Raw genomic sequence first — 20,875 nt, 5'->3', positions numbered from 1 at the left:
CCACCAAGACGCACTGTCTTCGCCAACTGCTGAAGGAGAAGAACGGATTCAAATGGAGTAAGGACGAACAAGAGGAGTTCGATGCCTTGAAGCAGGACATGAGTAGAGCTATTCCTCTCAAAGGCTTCGACACAGCGGCAGAATCTGTACTCACCACCGATGCAAGTGACAAGGGACTGGGAGCGGTGTTAATGCAGAGAGCCGACACTGGAGAATTATCCATGGTCTGCTTCGCGTCCAGGGCCTTGGCTCCCACTGAAGAACGTTTCAGCGCCATTGAGAAAGAAATGTTGGCGGTGGTATGGGCGATGGAGCGTTTCAGGCAGTACCTGTGGGGTGCAAAATTCCTGGTCCGCACCGACCACAAACCCCTGATAAAAGTCTTAACGTCCAATGGCCATGCGCATGCAACACCAAGGATAGCCAAGATCATACTGAGACTATTGGACTTTGTGTACGAGGTGGAATATATACCTGGTCCCCAGAACAAAGTAGCTGATTTTCTTAGTAGGGCAGCAGCCATGGAAGAGCCGCAGGAGCAGAAGGCACCAGGATGGGAAGGCTATGTCGTAGCGACGATACAGGACATGGAAGGAGTGATCAGTGCGCAAGAATGGGCGGAGGCCTACACACAGGATGAAGAGTTAGAAGTAGTCAAAGGGTACGTCATGCACGGATGGCCAGAGAAGAGACACCTTAAAGAGACATTAAGAAGGTACTGGGAGGTAAGAGACGAACTGTCGCTGGGAGAAAACCCCATGTACTTACTCAGAGGCGATAAAATCATCCCTCCGCAAGGGCTCATTGAACACCTCATCACCCTGCTACACGAAGGGCACCAAGGGATCACGAAAACCAAAGCCCTAGCCAGACAGGCATACTGGTGGCCAGCCATCGATGCCCAGGTGGAGAGGTACGTGAGGCAGTGCGACTCGTGCTCCAAAGCGGACAAATCCCAAGTGATGCTGAGGCCGCAGTTGGGGAAGTTTCCTTTGCCGGGAGGACCGTGGGAGATGGTGTCCATCGACATCTTAGGGCCCGTCCTCAACATGGAAGAAATACAAAAATATGCAATAGTAATGATTGACAGATACTCCAAGTGGCCAGAAGTGGAGATAACAGACACAGTAGACACGGAGGCGGTGATATCGTTCCTAAACACAGTATTCATAAAGGAGGGCATCCCGAAGACCATAACATGCGACAATGTTCCACAATTTGTCTCCACCAAATGGGAGGCATACACCGCCAGGAACGGGATTGAGGTCAAGCACACTCCTGTATACCACCCGGCGGGAAACGGTCAAGTGGAACGTTTTAATAGGGTGATCATGGGCACCATCCAAGCGGCCATAAACGATGGGCAAGATTGGGAGAAGGAGTTACCCAAGATGCTATGGGCCTACCGTATCACTCCAGGAAGCACGGGCTACAGCCCCTTTAAGATACTCAGAGGCAGAGAGCCGTTCACCAAAGACAACACCTCGTGGAGACAGATGGTCATACAGAGCAAGTGGTCACCAGCAGTGGTAAGGAGGAATCTAGAAAAAGCACAAGAAACATACACTGAACACTTCAACAAGAAGCGGAACGTTCAAGGAGTGTCAGTAGAGAAAGGTGACTGGGTGAGGGTGAAGGTAGCCACCCTGAGAAGGAAACGGGAGAGCAAGTTCACACCGCCGCTGAAGGTCATCGAACCATACTCCAGGTCAGCATTACTCATTGATGGGAAGGTATGGTTGCAGGATAGAATAGCGAGGTGTAGCAAGATCCTGCAGTGGAATAAGGAAGAGGACGAGAGTGAAGGAAGGAATGTGGAAATGATGGATGAGGAATGTTGCGAAGAGAGACAAGAGCAAGTTGAAGAAGGAACTCAAATAGAGGAAGTGTCAGAGAGCGAACTGGAAGGGAATAATAGAGCAGTGAGCACAGGAAGGTTCGTGAGCAAGAAGGGAGACGAAGAGGAAAGTTTGGAAGGAACAAGTGGAAGACCGGCAGCACGGGAGAGCGAGCAGGATGAAGGAAGGGTGAGAACGAGAGCAGGAAGAATCGTGAGAACACCCAAGCGATTCCAGAACTACGATATGGACTATAAGTAAGAATGTTTATTGTGGGTTACAAATGCAATAAAAGGAGGGAGATATGTGGCATCGGTCTAGTTGTTTTGGCCGGTGTCGGAACAGGAAGTTCCGAGGCCGGAACCGGAAGGCGGCCATCTTGTTTGGCGCCGGACGGCTCCGTGCAATACATGGATTCCCGGCGCTCCGGGTTTGAATAAAGATACAGGAACATAACCCCTTGTCTGCACCTTCATTATATATATAAGCAACAACATAATACTTACCCCTAGTAAGGGTGAAGTAAGCAGGCAAACGAGTATAAAAGTCGGTTCTTAGATCCGTGATGTAAGCAGTGTCGAGGCGTAAGAGGAGAGGCACGGGACTGGGAAAAGGATTCAAAAGATACGAATCAGGAAGTGGCCTCTTAAATACTGCACTAAAGTAAATGGAGACAGAGGTAATACTCACCAGGATACACACGAGGGCGCTCCTGGTATGGAAATGGTTGATGTTATCGAAAATGGACTTCTATTCGATAAAATAAGCGAGGCTCAGACGGTGCTGGCACTGTGAAAAAGAGTCTACAATTAGTCTATTTTGGTCCTTAAAGTACGAACAAGAGGTCGTGAGCTAAGACCTATTGTCAGGCTGTGAAAGCAAACCTCAGTAATAGCGCGAAGATTGCGGTCAGTCCCAGCGTGTGTCCTCTCACTCTGTGCGATGACAGGGATTGTCTCGGCCTGTGCGGTATTTTATAAAGCCACTGGGCTTGCCAGCAGATCACAGATTGTTACGACGATCCGCGAGTGTTTGATCGCATGATCACGGTGTGCATAGAAATAGCCAAGAGACTGCATTGGAATGTGACATGAGCTACGAAGTAGCAGGGCCAGATGTAGGTAATTCATATTTACCGACTCTTAAATACCGAATTTTACCGATTCGGTATTTAAGAGTCGGTAAATATGAAGGGGGGAGATGCAGGTATTACAGATTCTGTAAATACCGAATCGTTAAGATTCGGTATTTACCGATTCTGTAATTACTGATTCGGTATTTCCCATTGATTCCTATGGGCTTTGAAGCCCATAGGAATCAATGGGAAATACCGATTCTGTAATTACAGAATCGGTAAATACCGATTTTAGCAAGGGTGCAGGGGGTGTCACTTTGACACCCTCTATCACCCCAAAGACGGGCATGTGAGCCATGTGGCACAGGCATGTCTGTCTGTCACATGGCTAGGTGTGCATGCACACATGTGCATGCACACCTGAATTCGGTATTTTAACACCCAATTGGATGGGGTGGTAAAATACCGAATTTGTAGGGCCTTTGGGACTCTGAAGAGTCCCACCTACATCTGAGATTTACCGAATCGGTAAAAATACCGATTCGGTATTTTACAGAATCGGTAAATTTACCGAATCGGTAAATTTACTGATTCTGTAAAAATGTGCCCCTACATACCGAAAACTCATTTACCGGTCGGTAAATGGCTCCTACATCTGGCCCGCAATGTTTTAATTGTTACGTGTGGAAGCAACAGATATTTTTGTATTGTACAGAAAGTATTCCGTAAGCGTAAATACATTGTTTCCTATGTGAGCAAGAAATTAGTTGCATCGTACATAATGTTATTTCCTTACATCAAATGCCATATACACTACTCGTGATGGTAGCCAATTAATACACCACAATGGAATGATCGTGGAAGGCGGCTCTATCATTAAGCCTGTTTGTAGTGACTTGGTGGAAATATTTGATGGATAGGTGTGTCTCAAAGTTATGTTCTGCGTATTGAGCCATGTTTATAATGCCATAAAATTGGTGGTTCAACAGTAAACATAGAGGGTGATCGCGGTCATCATTCACTAAATAACAGCATTTGGGTGATCACAGTTAGGTGCTTAACCAATATTCACATAATTATTATCTTACGTATCAATTTCACATCGTTATGCGTCCAAGAAAAAATACTATTAATCATATAATGGAAACATTGGTCAATTTGAGAGACTCTGGTAAGTCATTTCACTGAATCAAGAAATACATATTGTACATATAATGGTAACATTAGTCAATTTGAGGGACTCTGGTAGGGCATTTCACAGAATCAAGAATTGCACATTGTATATATAGTTAACAACATGTGTTAATAACATTGCACATTGTTGTAAATAGCATTTCGGCGCACTCTTGGAGCATGGTTGCATGCAGGTTACACTGCTAAGTAAGTTTTATTTGCACTACAGTGTCGTAGTGGATGTACATTACTATCAGAAAAGGCCCACCTAGCTGTGTTGTTGTACTAAGATGTGTTCAATGAACAAAATGGGGTAGGTGGTTTGTCAGGTGATTGATGGTCAGTTCAAGGGGTATATATTGGACAAGCGGGGGCGTTGTTTTCCTTACAATACTAATGATGTCACAAAGCCTTGCCATTCCTCTGCAGAAATGAGTCCTTCTGTGATTGAATTAGTGCGTTCAATCCAGCGACACTCAAGTCTCTGGAGTATTTGAGAAAGGTTGCCACCCTCCCCTAGCTGGAATCTGTACTTTGTCTATGACTTGCCACCTAATATCATCAGCTGTGTGCAATTTCTCTTGATAGTGGTTGACAAGTGGCGCGTTGGGAACTGCATTCCTGATTCTACTGTGATGTTGCCCAATACGTGCTTTGATTGGCTGCTGGGTTTGGCCTATATGTGGGAGACCACATGGGCATGTGATGCAGTATACTACGTTTTTAGTATTGCAGTTGGCAAATAATTCTAGGGTATGTTTGACATTCTTATGCTCAAATGTTTTAGTGTTGCTCGTGAGAGCGCATGCCACGCAATTACCACATTTGTAATTGCCCTTAACTTCTGGAAGTCCCCATGTAGTGTGCAGTGTTCTAGTCGTTTGAGCTACCCCTTCCTGGGAAGATCTGATCAGATGGTCTTTGATATTCCTACCTCTTTTATAGGCGAACATCGGGACTTCTATACTGGGTTCTATGCTCTTTATGATGTGCCAGTTTTTGGTGATCAATTTACGTTTGTTCGTGTGTACACCAAATGTGGTGACACAGATGAGTTTATTGATTTTGGATTTTTCTTTGGGGGTGAGCAATGTCTCTCTGGGACCAAACCAGGCTCTCTTCAATGAGTTCTTAACTAGTTTCCTGGGATATCATCTTGCTATCAATTTGTTCCTCAGCGTGTTGGCTTCTCTCATATAGTCGTCTTTTTTTGAGCAGTTGCGACGTAGTCTTAGAAATTGACCGTACGGAAGTCCGTCCCTAAGTGCTCTAGGATGATGGCTATTGTATGTGAGCAGTGTGTTACGTTCCATCGGTTTCCTATGTAAGGATGTGTACAGCTGTCCTCCCTCATGCTGGATGTTTAGATCTAAAAAGGCCACACATGATCTGTAGATAGTAGAGGTAAATGTGATGTGAGTTTGTACCATATTAAGGTATGAGACAAAGTCTACAAATTCAGCATTTGTGCCTGACCAAATCAGTAAAATATCATCAATGTATTGCCTCCAACATTGAATATTGGGGCAGTACATATTGATTTGGCTCAGGACATAACTGTGCTCAACATAGTCCATGTATATATTCGCTAAATTAGGGGCATAAATTGCCCCCATGCTGGTACCAGAACATTGCTCGTAGAAGTTATTCTCCTAGACTACATAGTTATGTGTCAGTGCTATGTGTAGCAGTTCAATAATGAAGGAAGTAGGTACTTGCATGGGTCTGGGTCTAGTTTCTAACAGATCCTTGATGACTTGAATGCTCTCTCTATGTGGTATGTTAGTGTAAAAAGAGGTGATGTCTAGGGTGGCCAGCCATTCATTTTTAATGCTATATGGTCTACCCTCTAGTAGGTTAATCATATGCATTGAATCCCTGAAATATGAGTCTTGTAGTGGGACAAAGTCTTTTATAAAGAAGTCTATGTACTTGCCCACCGGTTCCAAGATCGAACCGCAACCTGATAGAACTGGGCGACCTGGGGGGTTTGTGGTGCTTTTATGTATCTTCGGAAGTGTGTATAGGACTGGTGTCCTAGAATGTTTGACATTTAAGTATTCAAATTCTTTCTTGCTGAGGTAGCCTAAATTAAGCCCTTCAGTGGTTACAGCCAAGATGTTTTGTCTGATGTTGTCAAGAGGATTGCTATCCAATTTCTTGTAGTATCTCTCTTGTGGTATTTGATTCCTTATCTCCGTGTCATAATCTTCTCTTCCTTGTATGACAATCCCACCCCCCTTGTCTGCGGGTTTAAGAATGATAGACTGGTCATTTTTCAAGGTATTCAAGGCTTTGCGTTCTTCTAAAGTAATGTTGTATGGAATGTATCTATGGTCACTTTTCATTGCATCTATTCCTGTTAAGACTACTTTTTCGAAGGCAATGAGTTCAGGGGGCATCATGCCATTCGTAGGGTAGAATGTGGATGGTGGTTTAAGATTAGTGACTGAGTCTTGTGTGTACTCTTCCCTACCAAGGAAGAAAAGTTTTAACCTTATCTTCCTAAAGAATTGGTAGATTTCTGTTTTAAGACTGAAAAAGTTGGTGGGTTCTGTGATCACAAAGGACAATCCTTTGCTGAGAAGTGATATCTCAGATGATGACAGGATATGTTGGGACAAGTTAAAAATCGGGATATTTTCTGTTCTATCGGGAATGGCATTTAGTATGGCTGGGGTCCCCATTGATAGTATCTGTTGCGTGTCTGGCGCTCTCCTGGGTGCTGGTACCATATCTTTGTTTTCCTCTTGCCTCCTTGATCTAAAAAAGGCTGCCCTGTACAATTGTCTGTGCAGCTAGGTCCAGGCTGGGCGTCTGAATCACTTGAGCCTCCAGAGGACTCAGAAAAGGGAATAGGCGGATTTCTCCTGAACCTGCCCCAGGTGTTTTGTCTGTTTTGTCCCCTGATGTTATTATAGTAGTCCTCTTTTAGGTAGGGATAAGCCCTTTCTTTAGAGAAGCCCTTGATATCTTTACTCACTTTGTCTGCCTTCTTTTTTATTTCGAATGTGTTAAAGTCCTCTATTATTTTGTTCAGCTTATCTAAGAGTGATTTAGCTTCTGCTGTACCATCTAAGCCCAAGAGTTCCTTTTCAAGCTCCTCTATTTTTTTTAGTTCTTGTTTGTCGTGTTCTAGGGCGGTCTCGACGCCTAACACCATCCAGTGGCGCGAGCAGGTTGTCGATATGTTACTGAATCCCCCTTTAAATTTTGGATCCTCTCGAAAGATACCTGGCACGTTGCGTACTTGCAGTCCCTGCGAGATAATACCTGCCCTTAGGTAATCACTTAGCATACGCGCATGCAGTTCTGTCCTGACATGTTTTTTCTTTGCCTTCTCTATTTTATCTAGTAATTGCTGTCGAGGGGTAGCGTTACTTGTTGGCTGAATAGAAAATAAAGACGGCCCACTAGTTAATTTTGTAATGTATTCCTCTGTGTATAATGGAGCCTCCTTGCTTGACATCCTATCACCTGGGGCACAATGAGTAAAACCCTATAATCTATAGGGTGACGGAAAATCCAGAGTTGGATGAATCCCTTGCGTCCCTTTCCCGGTGACAACTGGGAAAGGGAACAAGGGAGCCCTACTCACTTGGAGCCTGGGTATAATTTATTAAAGGAAACAATGGCTCCTGTGGATATATAAGAACTTTTTCTTGATAAATATAATGCACAATGGCAATGTGGGTGATTTTGAGAAATGTCAAAGAAGGAGGCTCCGCATACACAGTGAGACTTCGCAAAGTTTAAATAAATATGTATCAACAATTTATACGGATTATCATCAATATTATGTACAAACATATAATCACAAAAGTGATAGCGTGTCCCAAGGGAATATTACCACAGAAGAACCTAAACTACTAAAGTGAGACAAAATACTGTGTAAAAAACAAGGTTTCAAGTTTGCATTCAGTTTGTAAGAGACGACCAAGTCATATATAAGCAATCAAAATACAGCAGTTGGAAAGTGTAAGCAACTGTTGTGCACAGTCTGTCTCTTTTTTCACTGTCGACGACGTTTAGACCTGAATGGGATATCAGGTCTCTTCAGGACTTGTCAATGAGGGGCACCTATGAAGTGTAATAAGTATATGTTAGCAGAGTGAGTTCTTTCTCCGGTATAATGTGCAGCTGGCCCAACATTACCGGGCGGTGGTGGAGGAGTCCCGGGATGAGGTTGTGCTTCCCCTGGACTGGAGACACACAGAGGTAGTAGTTTACACAAGCCCGGTAGTCCCCCGGAACAACATGCCTCCTACCGTCCTATCTCCCCCCTTAATGTGGAGGCCAAAATCCTGGTGAAAGTGCTGGGCAAGCGCCTATTACCCCATATAACATCGCTCGTACACCCCGGCCAGGCGATATTTATGCCCCAGCGGGCAACCCGGCACAACACTTGGAGAGCTCAGGTTGCAGCGATTCAACAAATAGGGGAACCGGCGACGCTACTCCTGGCGGACATGGACAGGGAGTTTGACTCCCTGAGCTGGGTCTATATGTTCGCCTTACTCCATAGACTTAATCTGGGCATGCGCTTCCTCTCGTACATGAAACCTCTTTACACGGGCCTTACGGCGTCGGCGCTGTCTCCTCCACCTTCCCTATTCAGAGGGGAACGCAGCAGGGGTGTCCTCTGTCTCCGTATCTCTTTGCACTGGCCATGGATCCCCTGGTGGTCTGGGTGCGCACAGACGCCCAGGTACGGGGATTTGAATGGGCCACGAGCCTGTCCGATAGAATTGCGCTGTATGCAGACGATGTTCTTTTTTTCTGATGGCGATTTATAGGACGGGGCCGCGGATCTTGCTAATCATGCAGATTTTCGGGGAGATATTGGGTTTGTACATGAGTCCACGCTGTGGGAGTTCAAATGAGAGTGGTCGCTTGGGCGTCTGCCGTCCAGTCGGATACAGGTGGATTGAAATATCTGGGAGTGGTGCTTTCGGATGTACCGGCAATTGCCTGGGATCGTAATATGGCACTGGTATCAAAGCGGGTTCGCGCAGACATTAAGTCCTGGTCATGTATGACCCTAACAATATATGGTAGATCGGCTATCTTCAAATGGTGTATAACACAGAAAACACAGAGGGTCTATCAGCTTAATTATATAGCTAGACTGTCAGTCCGAGTCACCAGGATCTCGGGGTGTATAAATCACATGAAGACAGCATAATTCAATATACGGTGAACACCATGTGTATAGGAAAAGCCAACACAGCGCAGATCATTCATACATGGCTGACAAATCCAGAACAATTAGTGAAGGGTTTCCATCAAATAGACTCAGTGATCAGTCCTCTCATTTGGCCAAACCCAAGTGCATGTCAGTCTGGTCCCCTGATCATTGGGACAGCAAACACCGCACCATCTATTGCTGGTTAAGGGTTTGGTCCACCAACATACGCACACCGTCAGTGATGGCTGATCCTTGATGGTCAAGTGAATAGCAGTGCAACAAAGAAATAGTGACTTTAAAATAGGATGGTGTGTCCTCCTACTAATAACTTTATTCTGCGGACGAACCACACCTCATAGTTAAAAACCAAGAACAGTGCAAGAGAGACAGTCAAACAAATATCTGTCTGATAACGGGCCAACATGTTTCTGCCTATCAGGTATAAAATCCCATGGCATTCGTCAGGGCCTCTGTTCTTTCAATAGTTGCACAAGTAGTAGTGAAACAAAAGAAACACCACCACCACCAAAGTGAGAGAAATAAAAAATTAGAAAGGTTGAATACGGTACAACCTGTAACAACTGCAGACATTAGCCCTCCATGTCAATAAGGAAATACAAATTCTATGGAGGAAAATGTATAGTCGTTAATTATGGACTGACTGTGTCAGTTACCCATACACCTGGTATCACCAAAAATAAATGAAAAAACTATATAATATATTCATGCTCACCATCCATGGTAGGGAGAATGACCTCACCTCACCTGGACCTTGCTCAGGTTGTACGAGGCCCCGCGCTACATAGATACAAGAAGGGAAACAGAAATGGAGCACCCTAAAGCGTAGATTACACAGCCTATTGATATGCCCAATGTGATTCCTGTATAAAAAATCCCCTTATATCTAGGGACCAACATGTAATGAGACTCTAGCACTCAAACTTAGGGAGCCCTGCCTCAAAGCCTCCCAGGTCTATCATCTAACACAAAATTGTACTCATACAGATATATTACGTGTTACTAGTGTCACTAGTCAAAAGCTACAAACTAAATCAACAACATTCTCTATAACTGTATTTACATACTGGGATTAAAAAGACTCCTTATTAGTCTGATCTGTTGTAGACTTACCTATCCGTCGGTACCTCAAGCTTCCATCTGAGACTTGGGGGAGGCACCGACTTGTAGATGGTCTCTTCTTTAATAGTGTCTCCGGGGGTAGATTGTATGGTAACCCTCCGCCTCAGTTATTAATGAAGGTCTTGAATTGTATATGTTATGTGATCCCAGAGTGGTTTGATTAGTCCCCAGTGGCATCTCCCTGCTTCTTCAGTAACTTGAAAACAGGAGCATTGTTTATTCACCCTGTTTTTGATGGATTTAGGGGCGCACTACTTTGTGCTCGAAATCGTACGAGAACTCGCGCTTAGAACTACTGGATGACATCATAAACTCCATCTTTGTAGTTCGTTACATTGCAGTTGCTATGGGTAATCACCTCGGGCCCAGAACTACTAAATGAGATCATCTCCTCCATCTTTGTAGTTTGTTTAGTATTGGTTTTTATGGGTGATAGAAAGCACAAGGACGCTTCCGATCAGAACCCTATCATGCTCAGTGTTATTATGCTCAGTGTTATTAATTGTGCCAATGATCAAAGGCACAAAAGTAGAGCGCTCGACGTTGCGCTAAATACAAACGCATTAGAAATACGGCGCTCTACATTACAGGACATTCTATGTTATATTGCAAGTCTCACAGGAGCTTGAAAGATATGAACTGAACGATGATATCGACTTGCCCGTTTGTGGTAGTATGTTTACTATACCGATGACCGCAGCAATACTGGATATTATCCAGTCAATTATCTAAAAATGCTCTAACTTTGTTTTGAAGGATAGAGTTATATAATCAATACTCTAAGACCTGTCAGCCAGACTATAAGTATGGCTATATAGAATCATTGTGTCTACAGTAAAGGTTCTCGCCAACAGTGTATTTCCAAGAACCACCGGCTAACAGTAAATGAAGAAATATTAGTGGTACATAGTCTGCTCCACCTACGAGACACAGACACTTCTTCTGGAGGTCATATTTATAAGGTGTGTGTTAGTTGTAATAATGCAAGCTGCAGCAATACTAAGCCTCGGCCCTCTTTGTGTTCATGAAACTTATGCCGCCGCCGCTTATATAGTTGTATTTGTTAAAGTATAACACCTCTATACAACCCAAAAGTGTATATCTCAGTTCATATTGAAATATCTACATTCATACAAAACGGGGGGCCTCTGCTGAGGTAAGCTAAACCCGTGGTTGGAACCCTATAATAGGGTCCATGGAATATCATCGTTTAATCCACATTTATCTGTCTGGAGCTTGTAAATCCATTTTTGTTCCTTTGAGAAAAGGTAACTCGACACATCACTTATGTGTCCAGGTATGTAGGGCTTCTCAAGGACAGTCCTTTGGAAATCTGTTTCATTGTGCTGTTTCTCCAAGAAATGTCGTGTGAGTTTCATGTGGGACTTCTTGCAGCGAAAAGAGCTCTTATGCTCTAACATTCTTGTGCGGACTTTTCGAGTTGTCATGCCCACATATCGAATGGAACATATACATGTCAGCATGTAGATTAAATTATTGCTGTTGCAGTTGCTGAAATTGCACTGCACTCGAGGTCTATTCGTACCTATGTCGATCTCTCTGGTATGATTCGTCTGGGGACAGACAGAGCAAATGCCACAAGAGTGGTGACCCACCACGGGAGGGAGATTCCATAGGGTTTCGCCAATTTTCTTTCTGATTTCTTTGGGGCGTGTGTGTACAAGCTGGTCCCGAATGTTACTGGCCCGTTTAAACGCAAATAGGGGCAGCGCTATCTTTTCTTTGCTATGATTGAGAAGGCGCCAATGTCTTCTCACAATTTTCTGGATACTGTTACTCCTAGTATTGAAAGTACTCACAAATGTGAGTCTTTCAAGTGGTGGTTTAGCAATGGGAGGTTCAAGAAGGGCATCTCTATTGTTATTCATTGCTCTTTTCCTTGACCTCTTGATAAGCGAGCTAGGATAATGTCTCTCTTTCAATTGTGTGCAACGGTTCCGTGCATGTGCATCAAAGTCCTCCTTACTCGAGCAGTTTCTGCGTACTCGAAGGAACTGCCCGTAAGGTAAGTTTTGGCATAGGGACTTAGGGTGGTAGCTCTCATACAGAAGCAAGGAGTTACGCGCCATAGGTTTCCTGTAAAGCTCACTCTGCAGGCCTGCAGGTGTAGCATAGATGGACAAATCCAAGAAAGCAATCCTTTCTTTATGTGCCTCCATCGTAAATTTAAGGTACTGGTTTCTGCTGTAACAACTGCTGTACTGTACTGCTGTGCTGTACTGCTGTGCTGTGCTGTACTGGTTTCTGCTGTTTCAACATCATCTCCTACGCCGACGACACCCAGCTAATCCTTTCCCTCACCAAAGACCCCAACACCGCCAAAAACAACCTTCACGAAGGTATGAAAGAAGTAGCCGAATGGATGAAACAGAGCCGCTTAAAACTCAACTCAGACAAAACGGAGGTGCTCATCCTAGGATCCTCCCCCTCAGATTGGGACGACTCCTGGTGGCCTTCCGCTTTGGGATCAGCGCCCTCACCCACAGACCATGCACGTAACCTTGGCTTCATTCTAGACTCCTCTCTCTCAATGTCCAGACAAGTCAACGCCGTATCTTCCTCCTGCTTTAACGTCCTTCGCATTCTCAAAAAGATCTTCCGCTGGATCCCCCTCGAAACGAGAAAAACTGTCACCCATGCACTGGTCACGAGCCGACTGGACTATGGCAACACACTCTACGCCGGAATTACAACAAAATTGCTGAAAAAGCTCCAGCGCATCCAAAACGCATCAGCGAGACTCATATTAGACATCCCGCGCCAAGAGCACATCACCGGTCACTTAAAAAACCTCCACTGGCTTCCCGTCAACAAAAGAATTACTTTCCGCCTTCTTACCCACGCACACAAGGCCCTTTATAATCTAGGACCCGAATGCCTCAACACCCGACTGTCCTTCTACCATCCCACCCGCCAACTAAGATCATCCAATCAAGCCCTCGCCGCAGTCCCGCGCATCCGAAAAACTACCATGGGTGGCAGATCCTTCTCCTTCCTGGCTGCCAAGACCTGGAACTCACTCCCCACCCACCTCCGCCTTACTCAGAATCACACCTCCTTCAGAAAAGAACTGAAAACATGGATATTCGACAAACAATGATACCCTCCCTCTACCGCCTTGAGACCCTCTGGGTGAGTAGTGCGCTTTATAAATGCCTGAACTTGAACTTGAACTTGCTGTTCAACCACAGATGGAATTCTTTGACTTACCTTACGGGCAGTTCCCGTAAGGTAAGTCAAATCAGAAAGAAAATTGGCGAAACCCTATGGAATCTCCCTCCTGTGGTGGGTCACCACCCTTGTGGCATTTGCTCTGTCTGTCCCCAGACGAATCATACCAGAGAGATAGACATAGGTACGAATAGACCTTGGGTGCAGTGCAATTTCAGCAACTGCAACAGCAATAATTTAATCTACATGCTGACATGTATATGTTCCATTCGATATGTGGGCATGACAACTCGAAAAGTCCGCACAAGAATGTTAGAGCATAAGAGCTCTTTTCGCTGCAAGAAGTCCCACACGAAACTCACACGACATTTCTTGGAGAAACAGCACAATTAAACTGATTTCCAATGGACTGTCCTTGAGAAGCCCTACATACCTGGTGGAGGAGTGTGGCTCAATGGTTAGAGCGGCAGACCCTGATGCAGAATTCTGGCCAGGGACCAGGGTTCGATTCCCGCCTCGGCGGGGTCTCGGGCTCAATTTCCTCGGACCTGTTAATTCTCGCCTCGGTGCCTATTCTAATCACGGGCCCCACGCTGCAACTCTGGGCAATAGCTTGCTTAGCCTCCATACCGGCCCCAACAGCGCTAAGGATGCCTGGCTTCACCCTGGGGGTGCCCAGGAGTGGACACTTCACAGGGAAAGCCAGGAGGGGTTCCACAGCGGTATAAGTATCAGCGCCAGGAAACCGCATAGGCGACACCGCAAGGTGACCGTCTGGTGACAGTGCGCTCTATAAGTACCATGACATTTACATTTACATTTACATTTACATAAGTGATGTGTCGAGTTACCTTTTCTCAAAGGAACAAAAATGGATTTACAAGCTCCAGACAGATAAATGAGGATTAAACAATGATATTCCATGGACCCTATTATAGGGTTCCAACCACGGGTTTAGCTTACCTCAGCAGAGGCCCCCCCGTTTTGTATGAACGTAGATATTTCAATATGAACTGAGATATACACTTTTGGGTTGTATAGAGGTGTTATACTTTAACAAATACAACTATATAAGCGGCGGCGGCATAAGTTTCATTAACACAAAGAGGGCCGCGGCTTAGTATTGCTGCACCTTGCATTATTACAACTAACACACACCTTATAAATATGACCTCCAGAAGAAGTGTCTGTGTCTCGTAGGTGGAGCAGACTATGTACCACTAATATTTCTTCATTTACTGTTAGCCGGTGGTTCTTGGAAATACACTGTTGGCGAGAACCTTTACTGTGGACACAATGATTCTATATAGCCATACTTATAGTCTGGCTGACACGTCTTAGAGTATTGATTATATAACTCTATCCTTCAAAACAAAGTTAGAGCATTTTTAGATAATTGACTGGATAATATCCAGTATTACTGCGGTCATCGGTATAGTAAACATACTACCACAAACGGGCAAGTCAATATCATCGTTCAGTTCATATCTTTCAAGGTCCTGTGAGACTTGCAATATAACATAGAATGTCCTGTAATGTAGAGCGCCGTATTTCTAATGCGTTTGTATTTCGCGCAATGTCGAGCGCTCTACTTTTGTGCCTTTGATCATTGGCACAATTAATAACACTGAGCATGATAGGGTTCTGATCGGAAGCGTCCTTGTGCTTTCTATCACCCATAAAAACCGATACTAAACAAACTACAAAGATGGAGGAGATGATCTCATTTAGTAGTTCTGGGCCCGAGGTGATTACCCATAGCAACTACAATGTAACGAACTACAAAGATGGAGTTTATGATGTCATCCAGTAGTTCTAAGCGCGAGTTCTCCCGCGATTTCGAGCACAAAGTAGTGCGCCCCTAAATCCATCAAAAACAGGGTGAATAAACAATGCTCCTGTTTTCAAGTTACTGAAGAAGCAGGGAGATGCCACTGGGGACTAATCAAACCACTCAGGGATCACATAACATATACAATTCAAGACCTTCATTAATAACTGAGGCGGAGGGTTACCATACAATCAACCCCCGGAGACACTATTAAAGTAGAGACCATCTACAAGTCGGTGCCTCCCCCAAGTCTCAGATGGAAGCTTGAGGTACCGACGGATAGGTGAGTCTACAACAGATCAGACTAATAAGGAGTCTTTTTAATCCCAGTATGTAAATACAGTTATAGAGAATGTTGTTGATTTAATTTGTAGCTTTTGACTAGTGACACTAGTAACACGTAATATATCTGTATGAGTACAATTTTGTGTTAGATGATAGACCTGGGAGGCTTTGAGGCAAGGCTCACTAAGTGTGAGTGCTAGAGTCTCATTACATGTTGGTCCCTAGATATAAGGGGATTTTTTATACAGGAATCACATTGGGCATATCAATAGGCTGTGTAATCTACACTTTAGGGTGCTCCATTTCTGTTTCCCTTCTTGTATCTATGTAGCGCGGGGCCTCGTACAACCTGAGCAAGGTCCAGGTGAGGTGAGGTCCTTCTCCCTACCATGGAGGGTGAGCATGAATATATTATATAGTTTTTTCATTTATTTTTGGTGATACCAGGTGTGTGGGTAACTGACACAGTCAGTCCATAATTAACGACTATACATTTTCCTCCATAGAATTTGTATTTCCTTATTGACATGAAGGGCTAATGTCTGCGGTTGTTACAGGTTGTACCGTATTCAACCTTTCTAATTTTTTATTTCTCTCACTTTGGTGGTGGTGGTGTTTCTTTTGTTTCACTACTACTTGTGCAACTATTGAAAGAACAGAAGCCCTGACGAATGCCATGGGATTTTATACCCGATAGGCAGAAACTTGTTGGCCCGTTATCAGACAGATATTTGTTTGACTGTCTCTCTTGCACTGTTCTTGGTTTTTAACTAGGAGGTGTGGTTCGTCAGCAGAATAAAGTTATTATTAGGAGGACACTCCATCCTATTTTAAAGTCACTATTTCTTTGTTGCACTGCTATTCACTTGACTATCAAGGATCAGCCATCACTGACGGTTCGCGTATGTTGGTGGACCAAATCCTTACCCAGCAATAGATGGTGTGGTGTTTGCTGTCCCAATGATCAGGGGACCAGACTGACATGCACTTGGGTTTGGCCAAATGATAGGACTGATCACTGAGTCTATTTGATGGAAACCCTTCACTAATTGTTCTGGATTTGTCAGCCATGTATGAATGATCTGCGCTGTGTTGGCTTTTCCTATACACATGGTGTTTACCGTATATTGAATTATGCTGTCTTCATGTGATTTATACACCCCGAGATCCTGGTGACTCGGACTGACAGTCCAGCTTTATAATTAAGCTGATAGACCCTCTGTGTTTTCTGTTTTATACATATAGAAGTTGCTGGGGATAATAACCAGGTACGGGTCTTTAAACCTTATATCCCTTGGACCCTCCCTGAATCTGTTTTGTTGTTGATTATCTTCAAATGGTGGCACTCCACTGACTTCCTTACCAGAATCACCCGTACCCGATCCAGCCTAAATGGTTCTGGCTGGTGAATTCTGTGCTGGGGCAGTTTCTATTGGACTGGGGGAAGGTTAGACATGGGCGGATTTTACGAATTGGCAATCCGCGAACTTGCGTATTTACGGATTCGCAATCCGCAAAATACGCGAACTCTCGCGAATGTGCGGATTTTTTTTTTTTGTGTTCGCAAGGATTTCTGCCAGTTCGCGAGGGTTCTGTACCAGTTCGCAATTGCGAACTTACTTGTCGGCTCGCAACGGCCGCGACTATGTTGTTTCTACATCTGGTTCATCATCACAGGTTCACAGCACCCTCTGTTTCGCCACTGCCACCCTCTGGTACACCCATGCCACCCTCTGGTACATCACTGCCACCCTCTGGTTGGTTTATCACTGTATATTATGGGGGTGAAAAAAAGCAAGCACACCTGCCCTGCTTCAACTGACATGAATTAATTTGGGGTTGATTAATGTGTCACTGAATTTAAACTTCCAGTCTGGCTGGCACCTGCTTCCTTATCTGTAATTTGCTGAACTCTGAAGGGGCCCCTCAGGAAGCACTACAGGGAATGGTTACTAATGATAAGATTGAACTTTTGCACCTGCTGAGTGCTTTCAGTTTTGTCTGTAATTGCTTTCTGTTGCAGTGTAATTTTTTTAACAGGACCTTTGTTGTATACTTGTAGCTATTCTCTGAGCCTGCTGTGAGGGTCAGAGCAGGGTCATAGAATAGTTGCAAGTAGGCAAATGAACTCTGAAGGGGCCCCTCAGGAAGCACTACAGGGAATGGTTACTAATGATAAGATTGAACTTTTGCATCTGCTGAGTGCTTTCAGTTTTGCAAAAATCCAAATATCCAGCAGCATCCACAAAAGTAATCCTTCCAGGTCAAGATCCAAATCAAAGTGACCAGCACATGAAGAAACCACTGGGAGGAACCTGGTGGACAGGAACAGGAAGTTGGAGACTGTGGGGCACTTCCTTGCTCCCACCCCCACCCCCCAAAATGGACTCCTTGCAAAGAAAAAGTGCAGGCAAATGTCAACCTGAGGAGTTATTCTGATAAAAATCATAATTTTCAAGGTTTATGCTGCCTGCTGGTGGATTTCTTGTGCGAAATTGCAAATTTTGCAATCTCGCAATTGCGAGAATGTCGCTGCCCGCCGCATCTACGTGTTCGCAAGTATTTACTCCCGCGAAATTGTATAGTATTCTAGTTGGCAAGTGCGACCAAGCAAAAAATCCGCTTCGCACAGATTTTACGAATTTTCGGCAAGTTCGCGAGAGTTCGCGGATTGTGAATTTCCCGAAAATCCGCAAAATCCGCGAGCGGAACGGATTTTACGCCCATGCTTAGGGAAGGTGCGCGTGGCTATAAGTACATGTTTTTATCCATTTATTGTGGAGGTCTGGCTTCCCAAGGATCTTTTCTCATATTACCAGGCCTCGCACCTGCTGGTCCTCAACGAGTGGTGGTATGGCGATAGGGGCACCCAGCGTACGCACTGGAACGTTGCCTGATGGGACATCATACACTACATACTCTGCTGTACTCGGCACGGCTACGTAGCACACTGCCATCAGCCACAGGGGTAGTATTTATGGTTTGGAGGCAGGCACTGAGACGCATGGGCTGGTGGAATGTACTGACCCGGGAGACCCCGTTATGGATCAATGGGTGATTGCCCCACTTGGCGGACGGTGGAAATTATACCCCAGCAGAAAATTCCGATATGTGCCATTGTCATGAACTACGCACTGTGCTGCTGACTGTCCTTCTGTTCACATCCTTTGCACGAGTTCCAGGGCCAGGAACTACACATCCCGACGTGCCCGGGACGTAAGGGGCGTGGCGCGCTTCACCGCGTTCAACCCGGAAATAAAGTGTTCCGTGAGGAAACAGACGCTGCCGATTATTCTTGCTGTTGATCCTGGGCGAGTGGTGAGTCTTCAGCAACGGGATGGTAAGTGCTCAGACTGCATAGCACTAATCCCTTAGTACCCCGTTTTGGGTCGGGTACAGTGATCTGAACTTGGCTAACATACGCGAGGTGAGCGTTTTTTCCTCGCCTTGGTCTTTTCCTTTTTTGCCTAACCTGAGTTGAGCCTCCGAGGAAGAGAGATTCCTCTATCGCTGGGAGCAGACCAGAACTGTTGGTTTGCTTTGTGTTTCAGCCTCCTTATTTGCTTTTACAAGACACTCGAACTTTATTGAAATATACCTTTAGGGAACGGTACTTTGTTGCTATCTAGTTTGGGATCAAGTGTGATAGCAGGTTCCTTAGAATCCGTACAAGACTCGTCCAGCCTCAGACCTTTGAAACTCTTCATGGAGAATATATCATTACCAGGGTACAGATCGTTAAGAGGTATTAACAGATCCTGTTGTCCCTACCTTCGTTTTGTCTCCGCAATCTTTTATTTTTGTTTCAATCACAGAAGAGAGAGTAACAGGGGATTCACAAGGGATCTTCAGACCTAAGAACTATACCTGATAATTGCTGGTATGTCGTAATACGAATTGTTTAATGTTATGCTGCCAACGCTTCAGTGTTTTCAATATGTTCTTTGTTTCTTTATGGTAGGTCTAATCCCTGGTGTCTCCTATGTCTCTTCTTGTATTTGGGGCTACAATATTTTCCTTTTCAGGTAGGAAGGTGTTCATGCTGTTAATTGATTGGTAAAGGAAGGAAACTCACTTGGACTGTGTGCAACCTCATAGTGTGTGTACTTAGTATACTTGTGATTGTTGTTGCAGATCTCCCTCCCCGCTGTCCTCTTCCTTTCCCTCCCTCGCTCGACTGCCCTGGTGATCTGTATGTTTAGTCACTAGACACCGGGGACGTCGGGAGGTGGAACCCTTTACTCTTCAGCACAATCCTGAAGACATCGGAAGACCTAGCCTGACAGCCATATACTGTTAACGGAGAAAGCACAACAGGGAACAACATCCGGATTATCCTCAGCGCTGGAAGATTTAGCAGGCACCATGGATCAGCTAAATACGAGCATGTTAAAAGAGGGGAGAACAGTAAGCAATGGCCCAAAGGACACGTTCGACCTAGGGGACCTAGAGGACCTAGGGGACAGGTTTTTTTCGGTGACGGGTGGCTCCGAACTTAGCCCTTCTGAAGCAGAGGACAGCAGTAACATCCAGCTCTCCAGCTCTACCTCTAGCCCAAGAACCTCCTGAAGAAACAAAGAGATGTACATGTATGGGAGAAAAATTGAAAAGGGATCCGCAGAGGAGGTACGGACCTTACTTTAAAATGGGATTACTCGGCCACTAGGAGTACCTATCCGGATCATATAGGACAGTAGGCTGAAGAAGATGAGGAGGAGGCACCCTCTTTAAAAATGATTTTCGATTCAATCAAGCAATTAAAGGAAGAGACCCGAATGGATGGAAAGAAAAACAGACTGGTGACAAAGAATCTTCAAGGCAGGCACAGTAAGAAAAATGGCCAAGGCATGTACAGACACAAATGCAAGGCTGACTCATGTGGAAGAGCGCACAAGCACACTAGAGGATAACCTGGTTAGAACTCAGGCACAGGCTGAAATATACGATAAGCAGCTTACAGACCTTCAATGGAAAATGGAGGATTTTGAAAACAGGCAGAGACGCAATAACCTCCGGATTCTTGGTATCGAAGAAGGTATAGAAGGGGAGGCTATGAGGGCCTAGATTTTGAGACTAATGAAGGGAGCCTTTCCAGAACTCCACCATTGGAATTGGGAGGCTGAGATGCAACGTGTTCATCGCTTTACCATGAT

This window comes from Lissotriton helveticus, chromosome 7 (assembly GCF_964261635.1).
Source record: "Lissotriton helveticus chromosome 7, aLisHel1.1, whole genome shotgun sequence".
In the NCBI taxonomy this organism is placed as follows: domain Eukaryota; kingdom Metazoa; phylum Chordata; class Amphibia; order Caudata; family Salamandridae; genus Lissotriton; species Lissotriton helveticus.
Note: the sequence above shows the minus strand (reverse complement) of the source record.